Below are 13302 nucleotides of genomic sequence, written 5' to 3'. Positions count from 1 at the left end.
GACTGCAGAAGTGTCAGCACCTGGCACAGTGCCTCGATATAGCACTGTGTTATGTTCCGTAAATATTCATTGGCTGTGCTTCAGGCTGAGACATGCATTCCTTCAACTTTAGAGACAGCAAACTCCTATTATGTTAAAATACCCAATCCTATTGAATCCTCTCAGAACAAGTACTCATTAGCTTCAACCATTTAGCACTAAATTTGTCACTATGGTACAGATTTATTAATGTAATACTGTGCCCATGGAAAGTGTTGGGGTACCTCAGATAAGACTACTCTTTTCATGACTACAGACGATACAGATAATAGAGACCTATTATCAGATATATAGATATATAAATATAGATATAGATAAAGATATAATCTCCCATTGGTTCTATTTCTCTGAAGAACCCTAATACACCTCAATGTGTCTAAAAGGTGACAAAGCAGAGAAGTATCAAGAGATGTGGGAGGCTCCTTCGTTAAAGACCGAACTGAATCCACCTGCTTAGACTACACTCTGCTGGTGCTGTTTGATTCACCCACATTAGCAGTTTTTACACATGAACATTACATACTGGCATTATGGTGGGAACAAACATCTAAGGGAAATCATACCGCTGGTTGTTCATAATTTTGCTTCCTAATAAATGAGTGGGATCCATCTCTTGTGCCGAGGGTGTGATGAGGAATCATTAACCAGAAACAATACTTGCAGATGCTCCCACTAATTATGTAATGGCCCTTTCATCTTTCACCCATGGTCAGTAGTTCTCAGCCTGGACTGCTCATAAGAATCACCTAGCACAGTGTTTCTAGAATTAAATACCCATGCAGATCACCCAGGCATTCTGCTAAAATGCTGATTCTGATTCAGGAGGCTGGTCCTATATTTTATTTTAGATTTTATTTATTTATTTGACACAGAGAGAACACAAGCAGGAGGAGCAACAGGCAGAGGGAGAAGGAGAAGCAGGGTGGCATTAATTGCCACCAAGCAGAAAGCCTAATGCAGGGCTCAAAGTGGGGCTAGATCCCTGGACCCTGGGATCATGACCTTCCTGAAGGCAGATACTTAGGTGTCCTATAGTTCTACATTTTTAATTAGCGCCCAGTGACTGCAGTGCTGTGATCCAGGGACTATGCAGTGCATGGTAAATATATATAAGGCTTTTTTAAAAATGAAGATTACTGGGTGCCCTCAGATAAATATAATCACAATCTTAGAGGAGGCCTGTACAAAAAATGTTAAAGTTACCAGGTGATTCTAAAATAAAACAAGGGCTCAGTCTACTACATTAAAGCCTACCACACGACATGAACAGACATTTCTCCAAAGAAGACATACAAATGGCCAAAGACACATGAAAAAATACTCAACATCACTTGTTATTAGGGAAATACAAATCAAAACCACAATGAGATATCACCTTGCACCATTCAGAATGGCTAAAATCAACAAGACAGTAAGCAATGAATGTTGACTTGAATGTGGAGAAAGGGGAACCCTCTTACACTATCAGTGGGAATGCAGGTACAGCCACTCCGGAAAACAGTATGGAAGTTCATCAAGAAGTTACAAATAGAAATACTCTATGACCTGCAAATGTAGTACTAGGTATTTACCCCAAAGATACAGATATAATGAAATGAAGGGGCACCTCTACCCTAATGTTCATACTAACAATGTCCACAATAGTCAAACAATGGAAGGAGCTGGGATTTCTTTTGACTGCTGAACAGATAAGGAAGATATCTATATCTATATCATCTATATCTATATATAATGGAATATTACTCAGCCATAAGAAATGATGAATATTTACCATTTACATCTATGTGGATGGAACTGTACTAAGTGAAATAAGACAATTGGAGAAAGACAATTATCATAAGTTTCATATGTGGACTATAAGAAACAGTGCAGAATATCATAAGGGAAGGGAGGGAAAACTGAATGGGAAGAAATTAGAGAAGGGGACAAACCAAGAAAATTCTTAACTATGGGAAACAAACTGAAGGTTGCTGAAGGGGAGGTGGGTAGGGGAGTTGGGGTAACTGGGTGATGGGCATTAAGGGGGACACATGATGTGATGAGCACTGTGTGTTATACACGACTGATGAATTGTGGAACACTACACCTGAGACTAATGTGGTTTTGACTAATTGAATTTAAAAAATAATAAAACCTGCCACAAGAGCTGTCATTACATCGGAATTATACAGTCTTGTAAGAATACATGGCACAGTAATATTTACAAATGTTATTATTGACAACAAAAATGTAACTGGTAAACATTAATTAAAATATTTCTAGAATGTAGGGGAGTCTTAGAAGGCAGGGAGGTGAAGAAGAGGAATGTTATCATACCTGAAGAACCATCCTGCAGAACATCACACAATTTTGAAAGACCCTTGAACTGGAAGGACCCTAAGGGTCCAGCTCATTCACCCTCTGCCCAACTTACCCAGTGTGTCTGAGGGTGACTCCAGAACAGTAACTTAAGGTCCTGTTTCCCTTTACTAACTAAGACATGTGAAGTGACAGCTTCTGTAGTCATCACCTGTATCTGCAACATCCTTTCTCACATCTCCTATTCTATACATCCCTGGGCCTAAGAGACTCTGGATCCCAAAGGAGTCTAGATCTTAAAAGAATTCATTAAAGACACAGCAATCCAGGATTCTTAGCACAAATGCTCTGAGTCCTGGAGCAGTGACTGATTACATCGCTGATCTTAACTGACTATGCTTTGGGGGAGTGTGGGGAAGGAGAGAAGTTCATAATATGGATGCTTAATCACTCCCTGTTTAGGGAATGGACAGTAGTCCTGTGCTGGAGCTGACATTTTGGAAGGTGAGGGGGGATGCTTAGAGAAGCCATAGAAAGGGGCAGGGTCCAGGCTATGAATGTTCTAAAATATTTTACAGTGTAAAAGGCTTTATCTTGTGGGCAAGAAGAAGTCATCGGTGGCCTTTGAACAAAGTGCCATGAAAGACACATATTTTGGAAAGATTCCCAGGGTGGCATAATCTCTCACTACAACCCAGTTTCTCATGAACACGCTCAAGGGGAGAGATAAACCTGCAGCTAATAAAGATTAGATCTCTATGACCCAATCATATGCAGATGCATAGAAAGTACTGGAATAAAAGACAGCTCTCCCAGATTATTTTCAATTCTTCTTCACGCAGAAATAGAAAATGAAACTCAGATTTGAAACTCACTGAGGAACTTCCACATCATTACCTCTCTTGGAAAACCTTTATAGAACTCGGTGACCACCATCATTTCTACTTCTTCCCAAGTGTCAGATTACCCATTTTTCAGTTGTTCCTTAATTGATCAGTTGTACTGTAATTGATCACAAGGCTATAGTTGACATTTATAACTCCTTCTTTCACTACACATTCTATGTTCTCATTGGCCATCATCTCAGCTGTATGGGGCTCTTCCCATAGTATAATGAGAACCTTCATTCCTAGGGAATATGCACCCTTTTTGGTCCTGTCTTTATTAGGTTATTAGACTTTCCATTAAGATTTATAATTAAGTAGATAAAGTAATAAGTGGCACCCAAGTGTTCCCCCAGGATTTCAGACATGGTCCTATCTGTCCCAATTGTATAGAGCAACCTAGACTCCCCTTGTAATCAATATCACCACCTCAGGAAGAATGGCAACCCTGCTCTTTATATATCCTTTCACATAAGAACAGCAAAATGTCCAGGTGGAAGTTCATTGAATTGAACTTCCAATTCAGTGAAAACATCGCTATATGAAACCATCCCCTGATAGTAATAAGAATTATGTGGGACACTTCTCGTGCTCTATATTCATTCTTCAGTTTCATCTCTTGTTTTAGCCACAGCTACAGTAACTGCACTGACTTCAACTAGCACCTGAATTCTGCTGCACATGCTCCTTGTTTCCTGCTCTGGGACTTCTCTAATGCTACAAAACAGGATGTTGGCGGGGGGCGGAGGGGCTTTCTTAATACCCATACAAATATTGAGGTGTATGATCCACTTTGTGTGAATTGTAGGGAGTGTGAGGTATTGATTATTATTATTATTATTATTATTCACATGGAAATAAAGTTTTTCCAGCAGCTGATTGAAAATATTATTTTCCACAAATTGTCTTTGCATCTTTGTCAATAATCAGTTGGGCAGTACTTTAGTGGATCTATTTCTAGACTCTATATACTATTCTATGCTCTTGTACTGATCCATATTTCTATATTTTCTCCAATAGCACACTTTTCTGACTGTTTTAATTAACAGTAAGTCTGGAAATGAGGTAGTATGAGCCCTTTAACTTTGTTTTCTTTTCCAAAATCAGTTTCTTTTTTTTTTTTTTTTTAGTTTCTTTGCTTTACATATAAATTTTATAATCAGATGGTCACTTTGTATCAAAGAAGTCCTGAAGAAATTTTGATTGAAATGGTGTTCAATCTCTAGAACAGTTTTGGTAGAGTTGACATCTTAACAATGTTGAGTCTTTCATCCATGCATGATTTATATCTATCCATGTTGTTCTTTGATTTTTGTAATCAGTGTTTGCAGTTTTCAAGATGTGGATCATGCATATATTGTGTACGATTTATACATAAGTATTAAGTGGTTTGATGCTAGTGTAAATAGTTATTTATTTATCTATTTATTTAGGAGAGCGTATGAACAGGGGGAAGGGTAGGGGGACAGGGAGAGAGAGGGAATCTCCAGCAGACCCCCTGCAGAGCTTGGAGTTGACAGGGGGCTCCATCTCATGATCCTGAGATTAAGGCCTGAACCAAAATCTAGAATTGGATGTTTAACTGACTGGGCCACTTGGGAGCCCCTAAAATAGCACTCTAAAGAGTTTTTCCACTTTACATATGTTTATTGTCAGTTGATATAAATTTCATTTTAACATATTAGCATTATTTTATATTTACACACAGAAATAAACTTCTTAATACATTAACTTTATATCCTATGGTAATACTAAATTCACTACTTCTGAAATGACTTTTTATGTTTGGGATTTTCTAAATAGACCATCCAGTTGTCTATGAACAGAGATGGTTTAATACTTTCCACTCTATATAACTTTTATTTTCCTTGTCATTTCTCACTGCTTAGGATTTCAAATATAAAGTTGAATAACAGTGGTAGGATCAAACATTTTTACTTTGTCTCTGAACTTAGGGTGAAAGCATTCAATCTCTCACCATTTAGTATATTACCTAAAACTTATTTTCACCACCTTTTTATTTAAATCCCAGTTGGTTAACATACAGTGTAATTTTAGTTTCAGGTGTACAATTTAGTGATTCACCATTTACATACATACACCATTTACATACATACAGTGTTCATGGCAATGAATGCTCTCCTTAATACCCAATCTAACCCATTCTCCCTGCTTCTCCCATTTGTCCACCACCCCTTCAGTAACCATCAGCTTGTTCTCTATAGTTAAGAGTGTTTTTCCTGGCTTGCCTCTTTTTTCTCCCTCTGTGTTCATTGGTTTTGTTTCTTAAATTACACATATGACTGAAATGATATGGTATTTTTCTTTGACTGACTTATTTTGCTTAGCACAATACTCTCTAGCTTCATCCACGTCATTACAAATGGCAAGAGTTCACTCTTTTTTTAATGGTTGAACAATATTCCTTTGTAGATATATGTCATATCTTCTTTATCCACTCCATGGACATTTGGGTTCTTTCCGTGATATGGCTATTGTTGATAATACTGCTGTAAACATCAGGGTGTACTGGGGTGCCTGGGTGGCTCAGTGGGTTAAGCCTCTGCCTTCAGCTCAGGTCATAATCCCAGGCTCCTGGGATGGAGCCCCTTATCAGGTTCTCTGCTCAGTGGGGAGCCTGCTTCCCCGCCCACCATCTCTCTCTGCCTGCCTCTATGCCTACTTGTGATCTCTGTCAAATAAATAAATAAAATCTTAAAAAAAAATCGAGGTGCATGTATCCTTTGAATCAGTAATTTGTATACCCTTTTGGTAAATACCTAGTTGTGAAATTACTAGAATTATTTAAAATTAGGGTAGTTTGGTTTTGTTTTGTTTTTTTTTTTGAGAAATCTCCATACTGTTTTCCAGAGTGGCTACACCAGTTTGCATTCCCACCAACACTGCACCAATTTGCATTCCCATTTCTCCTCATCTTCATCAACAATTGTTTTTTCCTGGGTTGTTAATTTTAGCTATTCTGACTGGCATGAGGTAATAGCTCTGTAGTTTTGATTTGCATTTCCTTGATGATGAGTGATGTGGAGATTTTTCACGTGTCTATTGGCCATCTGTATATCTTCTTTGGAAAAATGTCTATTCATGTCTTCTGCCCATATTTTTGGTGTTGAGTTTTACAAGTTCTTTATAGACTTTGGATACTAACCCTTTATTGGATGTGTCACTTTAAAATGTCTTTTCCCATTCTTTAGTTTGCCTTTCAGTTTTGTTCATTGTTTTCTTTGCTGTGCAGAAGCTTTTTATTTTGATGAAGTCCTGGTAGTTCATTTTGCCTCAGGAGACATATCTAGTAAGAAGTTATTACAGCTAATGTGAAAGAGGTTACTGCCTGTATTCTCCGCTAGGATTTTGTTGGTTTCCTGTCTCACATTTAGGTCTTTCATCCATTTTGAATTTATATTTGTGTATGGTTTAAGAAAATGGTTAAGTTTCATTCTTCTTCATCTTGCTGCCCAGTTTTCTGAACACCATTTCAGGAAAAGACTGTCTTTTTCATATTGGATAATCCTTCCTGCTTTGTCAAAGACTAGTTGACCATGTTGTATGGGTACCTTTGGGGGCTTTCTATTCTGTTCCACTCATCTGTGTGTCTATTTCTGTGCCAGTACCATACTATCTTGATCACTACAGTTCTGTAAGAGAACTTGAAGTCCAGAATTGTGATGACTCCAGCTTTGCATTTCTTTTTCAAGATTGCTTTGTCTATTTGGGGTCTTTTGTAGTTCCATACAAATTTTGGGATGGTTTCTTCTAGCTCTGTAAAAAATGTTGGTATTTCTAAAATTCAAAATCAATTAATTAACATACAGTAACTATTAGTTTCAGAGGTAGAGTTTAATGAGTGATTCAACAGTTGTTCATTACATTAAGTGCCCTCCTTAAGGCCCATCAACACCCAGTTACCCCATCCCCCCCACACACCTCCATTCCAGCAACTCTAACTTGTTACTTGTAATTAAGAGTGTCTTATGGTTTGTCTCCCTTTCTTTTTTTTGTTTGTTTGTTTTTTTGTTTTTTTTTTTTGTTGAGGGTGAGACACAGTGAGAGAGCATGAGAGGGGAGGACAGAGGGAGAGGCAGACTCCCCATGGAGCTGGGAGCCCGATGTGGGACTCGATCCCAGGACCCCGGGATCCTGACCCAAGCCGAAGGCAGTCGATTAACCAACTGAGCCACCCAGGCGCCCCTTGCTCCCTTTCTGATTCTGGCTTGTTTTAATTTTCCCTCCCTTCCCCTATATTCATCTGTTTTGTTTCTTAAATTCTACATATAAGTGAGATCATATAATACATATAATACATATGATATATATTTCTCTTCCTCTGATGATCAAGTTCCATCCACATCATGGCAAATGGTAAGATTTCATTTTTTAAAAGATTTTATTTATTCACTTGACAGAGAGAGAGGAGTGAGATAGAGAGAGAGAGTACAATCCAGGGGGACAGTAGAAGGAGGGGGAGAAGCAGGCTCCCCACCCATCAATTCAGGACTTGATCCCAGGACCCTGAGATCATGACCTGGGCTGAACCAGATGTTCAACCAACTGAACCAACCAGGAGCCCCAAGATTTCGTTTTTGATGGCTGAATAATATTCCACTGTGTGTGTGTGTGTGTGTGTGTGTGTGTGTCCATCAGCTGTCAATGGACCCCTGGGCTCTTTCTGTATTTTGTATACTTTGAACATTACTTTTATAAACATTGGGGTACCGGTGCCCCTTTGAATCACTATGCTTGCATCCTTTGGATAAATACCTAGTAGTGCAATTACTGGGTTATAGGACAGGTGCATTTTCAACATTTTGAGGAACCTTCATAGAGTTATTCAGAGTTGCTGTACCAGTTTGCATTCCCACCAAAAGTGTAGGTGGGTTCCTCTTTCTCCTCATCCTATCCAACATCTGTCGTTTCCTGACTTGTTAATTTCAGTCACTCTGGCTGGTATAAGATGGTAGCTCATGGTGGTTTTACCAACATTTTTTACAGTCCATGATGTCCAGTGATGTTTGGCATTATTCATGTGTCTGTTGGCCATCTGGATGTGTTCTTTGGTGAAATATCTGTTCATGTCTTCTGCTCATTTCCTGATTGGATTGTTTCTTTTTGGGTGTTGAGTTTGATAAGTTCTTTATAGATTTTGGATTCTAGCCCTTATATGATAAAGCATTTAGAAATATCAGCTTCCATTCTGCTGGTTGTCTTTTGGTTTTGTTATCTGTTTCCTTTGCTATGCAAAAGCTTTTATCTAGATGAAATCCCAATAGTTTATTTTTACCTTTGTTTCCCTTGCCTTTGGAGATGTGTTCAGAAAGAAGTTGGTCACAGAGGTTGCTGCCAGTGTTCTTGTTTAGGACTTTGATATATTCCTGTCTCACAACTAGGCCTGTCATCCATTTTGAGTTTATTTTTGTGCATGGTGGAAGAAAGTGGTCTGGTCTCTCTGCATGTGGCTGTGCAATTTTCCCAACACCATTTGTTGAAGAAACTGTCTTTTTCCCACCGGATAATCTTGTCTGCTTTGTCAGAGATTAGTTGTCCATGGAGTTGAGGGTCCATTTCAGAGTTGTTTATTCTGTTCCATTGATCTATGTGCCAGTACCATACTATCCTGATGATTACATTTGGTAATATAGCTTGAAGTCCAGAACTGTGATACCAACAGTTTTGGTTTTCTTCTTCAACATCCCTTTGACTTTTGGGGGTCTTTTTTGGTTCTATTCATGTTTTAATTTGTTCCAGCTCTGTGAAAAATGTTAATAGTATTTTGATAGGGATTGCCTTGAATGTATAGATTGCTTTGGGTACCATAGACCGTTTAACAATGCTTGTTCATCCGATCTCTGAGCATGAAATGTTTTTCCAATTCTTTGTGTATTCCTCAATTCCTTTCATAAGTGTTCTATAGTTTTCAGCGTACAGATCCTTAACCTCTTTGGTTAGGTTTATTCCCAGGTATTTTGTGTTTTTTGGTGAAATTGTAAATGGAATCTTGATTTCTCTTTCTTCTGTCTCATTGTTAGTGTATAGAAACGCAACGGACTTCAGTGCATTGATTTTCTATCCTGCCACATTGCTGAATTCTTGTATGAGTTCCAGCAATTTGGGGGCGGGGTCTTTTGGGTTTTCCACATAAAGTATCATGTTGTCTGCAAAGAGCAAGAGTTTGCCTTCTTCTTTGCCAATTTGGATGTCATTTATGTCTTTTTGTTGTCTGACTGTTGATGCTAGGACTTCTGATACTATGTTGAACCACAATGGTGAGAGTGGATATCTGTAATGTGCGTGATCTTAAGGGAAAAGCTCTCAGTTTTTCTCCATTGAGAATGATATTTGCTGTGGGTTTTTTTGTATATGGATTTTATGATATTGAGGTATATTCCCTCTATCCCGAGAGTTTTAATCAAGAAAGGATACTGTATTTTGTCAGCTCCTTTTTCTACCCCTATTGAGAGGATCATATGATTCTTGTCCTTTCTTCTATTAATTTGGTGTGTCATATTGATTGACTTGTGGATTTGAACCACTCTTGCAGCCCAGCAATAAATCTCACTTTGTTGTCATGAACAATCCCTTCAATGTACTGAGGATCCTATTGGCTAGTATCTTGGGAAGAATTTTGGCATCCATGTTCATCAGGGATATTGGTGTGTAATTCCATTTTGTGGTTGAGTATTTATTTGTCTGGTATTGGGGATTAAGGTAATGCTGGCCTTATAGAATGAGTTAGGAAGTTTTCCTTCCATTTCTATTCTATTTCTAATAGAATAGACATTTAATTCCCTTTTAAATGTCTGGTTGAATTCTGCTGGGAGGCCCTCTGGCCCTGGACTCTTGTTTGTTAAGAGATTTTTTATTATTGCTTCAATTTCTTTGCTCGCTTTGTGTCTGTTCAGGTTTTCTATTTCTTCTTGTTTCAGTTTTGGCAGTATATATGGTTCTAGGAATGCATCCATTTCTTCCAGATTACCTAATCTGTTGGCATATTGTTTTTCATAAGATTCTCTTATTATTGTTAGAATTTCATCAGTGTCGTTGTGATCTCTCCTCTTTCATTTATGATTTTATTAATTGGGGTCATTTCTCTTTTCTTTTTGATATGTCTGGCTAGAGGTTTATTGACCTCATTCTTTCAACAAACCAGCTACTAGTTTCATTGATCTCTTCTACTGTTCTTTTGGTGTCTATGTCATTGATTTCTGCTCTGATCTTTATTATTTATCTTCTGCTGGATTTAGGTTTTATTTACTATTCTTTTTCCAGCTCCTTTAGGTGTAAGTTTAGTTTGCATATTTAAGACTTTGACATTTTTTGTTTCTTGAGAAAGGCTTATATTGTTATACACTTCTCTCTACAACTGCTTTTGCTGCATCCCAAAGGTTCTGAACTGTTGTGCTTTCATTTTCATTTGTTTGCATGAATTTTTAAAATTCTTCTTTAATTTCCTGGTTGACCCATTCATTCTTTAGTAGGATGCTCTTTAACCTCCAAGCATTTGTGTTCTAAATTTTCTCTCATGATTGAGTTTAAGTTTTAAAAACTGTGATCTATGGCATTTTTCAAAGAGCTGGAACAAACAATCCTAAAATTTGTATGGAACCAGAAGAGACCCTGAATTGCTAAGGAAATGTTGAAAAAGAAAAACAAAACTGGGGGCTTCATGTCGCCATTTCAAGCTTTACTACAAAGCTGTGATCACCAAGACAGCATGGTACTGGCACAAAAACAGACACATAGACCAGTGGAACAGAGTAGACAGCCCAGATATGGACCCTCAACTCTATGGTCAAATAATCTTTGACAAAGCAGGAAAAAATATACAGTGTAAAAAAGACAGTCTCTTTAATAAATGGTGCTGCGAAAATTGGACAGTTATGTGTAGAAGAATGAAACTCAACCATTCTCTTACACCATACAAAATGATAAACTTGAAATGGATAAAACACTTCAATGTGAGGTAGGAATCTATCAAAATCCTAGAGGAGAACATAGGCTGTAACCTCTTCAATATCGGCCACAGCAACTTCTTTCAAGATATGTCTCCAAAGGCAAAAGAAACAAAAGCAAAAATGAACTTTTGGAACTTCATCAAGATCAAAAGCTTCTGCACAGCAAAGAAAACAGTTAAGAAAACAAAGAGGCAACCCACAGAATGGGAGAAGATATTCGCAAATGACACTACTGAAAAAGGGCTGATATCTAAGATCTATAAAGAACTCCTCAAACTCAACACACACTAAACAGATAATCATGTCAAAAAATGGGCAGAAGACATGAACAGACACTTCTCCAAAGAAGACATACAAATGGCTGACAGGCACATGAAAAAATGTTCATCATCATTAGCAATCAGGGAGATTCAAATCAAAACCACATTGAGATACCAACTTAAAACAGTTAGAATGGCCAAAGTTAACAAGACAGTAAACACCAAGTACTGGAGAGACACCATTGGTGGGAATGCAAGTTGGTGCAGCCACTTTGGAAAATAGTGTGGAGCTTCCTTAAGAAATTAAAAATAGAGCTACCTTATGACCCTGCAATTGCACTATTGGGTATTTACCCCAAAGATACAGATATAGTGAAAAGAAGGGCCACCTGTACCCTGATGTTCACAGCAGCAATGGCCACGGTTGCCAACCTGTGGAAAGAACCTAGATGCCCTTCAATGGACGGATGGATAAAGAAGATATGGTCCATATGTACAATGGAGTATTTATTATGCCTCCGTCAGAAAGGATGAATATTCAACTTTTATATCAACATGGACGGGACTGGAAGAGATTATGCTGAGTAAAATAAGTCAAGCAGAGAGTCAAGTATCATATGGTTTCGCTTACTTTTGGAGCATAAGGAGTAACATGGAGGCATTGGGAGATGGAGAGGAGAAGTGAGACTGGGGATATTAGAGGGGGAGATGAGCCATGAGAGGTTGTGGACTCTGAGAAACAAACTGAGGGTTTCAGAGGGGGGTGAACCTGGTGGTGGGTATTAAGGAGGGCACATATTGCATGGAGCACTGAGTGTGGTGCATAAACAATGCAAAACATAAACAGATAAATGTAAACAATTTTGGAACACTGAAAAGAAATAAAATAAAATGGAAAAAATTAAAGCACTGTGGTCTGAAAATATGTGGGGAATAATCCCAATATTTTGGTACCAGTTAAGACTTGATTTGTGACCCAGTATGTGATCTATTCTGGAAAATGTTCCATATGCACTTGAGAAGAATGTGTATTCTGTTGCTTTAGGATGAAACACTCTGAATATATCTGTGAAGTCCATCTGGTCCAGTGTGTCATTCAAAGCCCTTGTTTCCTTGTTAATCTTCTGCTTAGATAACTTGTCCATTGCTGTAAGTGGGGTGTTAAATTTCCCTACTATTATTGTATTATTGTCAATGAGTTTCTTTAATTTTGTTATTAATTGGTTTATATAATTGGCTGCTCCCAAGTTAGGGACTTAATGTTTACAATTGTTACGTCTTCTTGTTAGATAGACCCATTTATTATCATATAGTGTCCTTCTACACCTTTTATTACTTGGTTATTATTTGGTTTAAAATCTAGTTTTTCTGATATAAGGATTGCTACCCCATCTTTCTCCTGACATCCATTAACATGATAAATGGTTCCCACAACACCCTCACTTGCAATCTTGAGGTCTCTTTGGATCTAAAATGAGTCTCCTGGGGCTGCCTGGGTGGCTCAGTAGGTTAAAATGGATCTCCTGTAGACAGTATATGGATAGGTCTTGCTTTTTCGTCCGGTCTGTGTCTTTTGATTGTCTGATATAAGAATTGCTACCCCACCTTAATTTTGATGTCCATTAGCATGATAAATGATTCCCACTCCCTCACTTGCAATCTGGAGGTCTCTTTGGTTCTAAAATGAGGCTCTCGTAGATAGCATATAAATGAGTCTTTCTTTTTTACCCAGTCTGCCTTTTGATTGAGTATTTAGTTCATTTACATTCAGAGTAATTATAGAAAGATATGAACTTAGTGCAATTGGATTACTTGTAATGCTGCTGTTTCTGTAGATTGTCCCTGTTCCTTTGT

The sequence above is a fragment of the Mustela nivalis genome (genome assembly GCF_964662115.1).
Source record: "Mustela nivalis genome assembly, chromosome: 17".
Classification (NCBI taxonomy): domain Eukaryota; kingdom Metazoa; phylum Chordata; class Mammalia; order Carnivora; family Mustelidae; genus Mustela; species Mustela nivalis.
Note: the sequence above shows the minus strand (reverse complement) of the source record.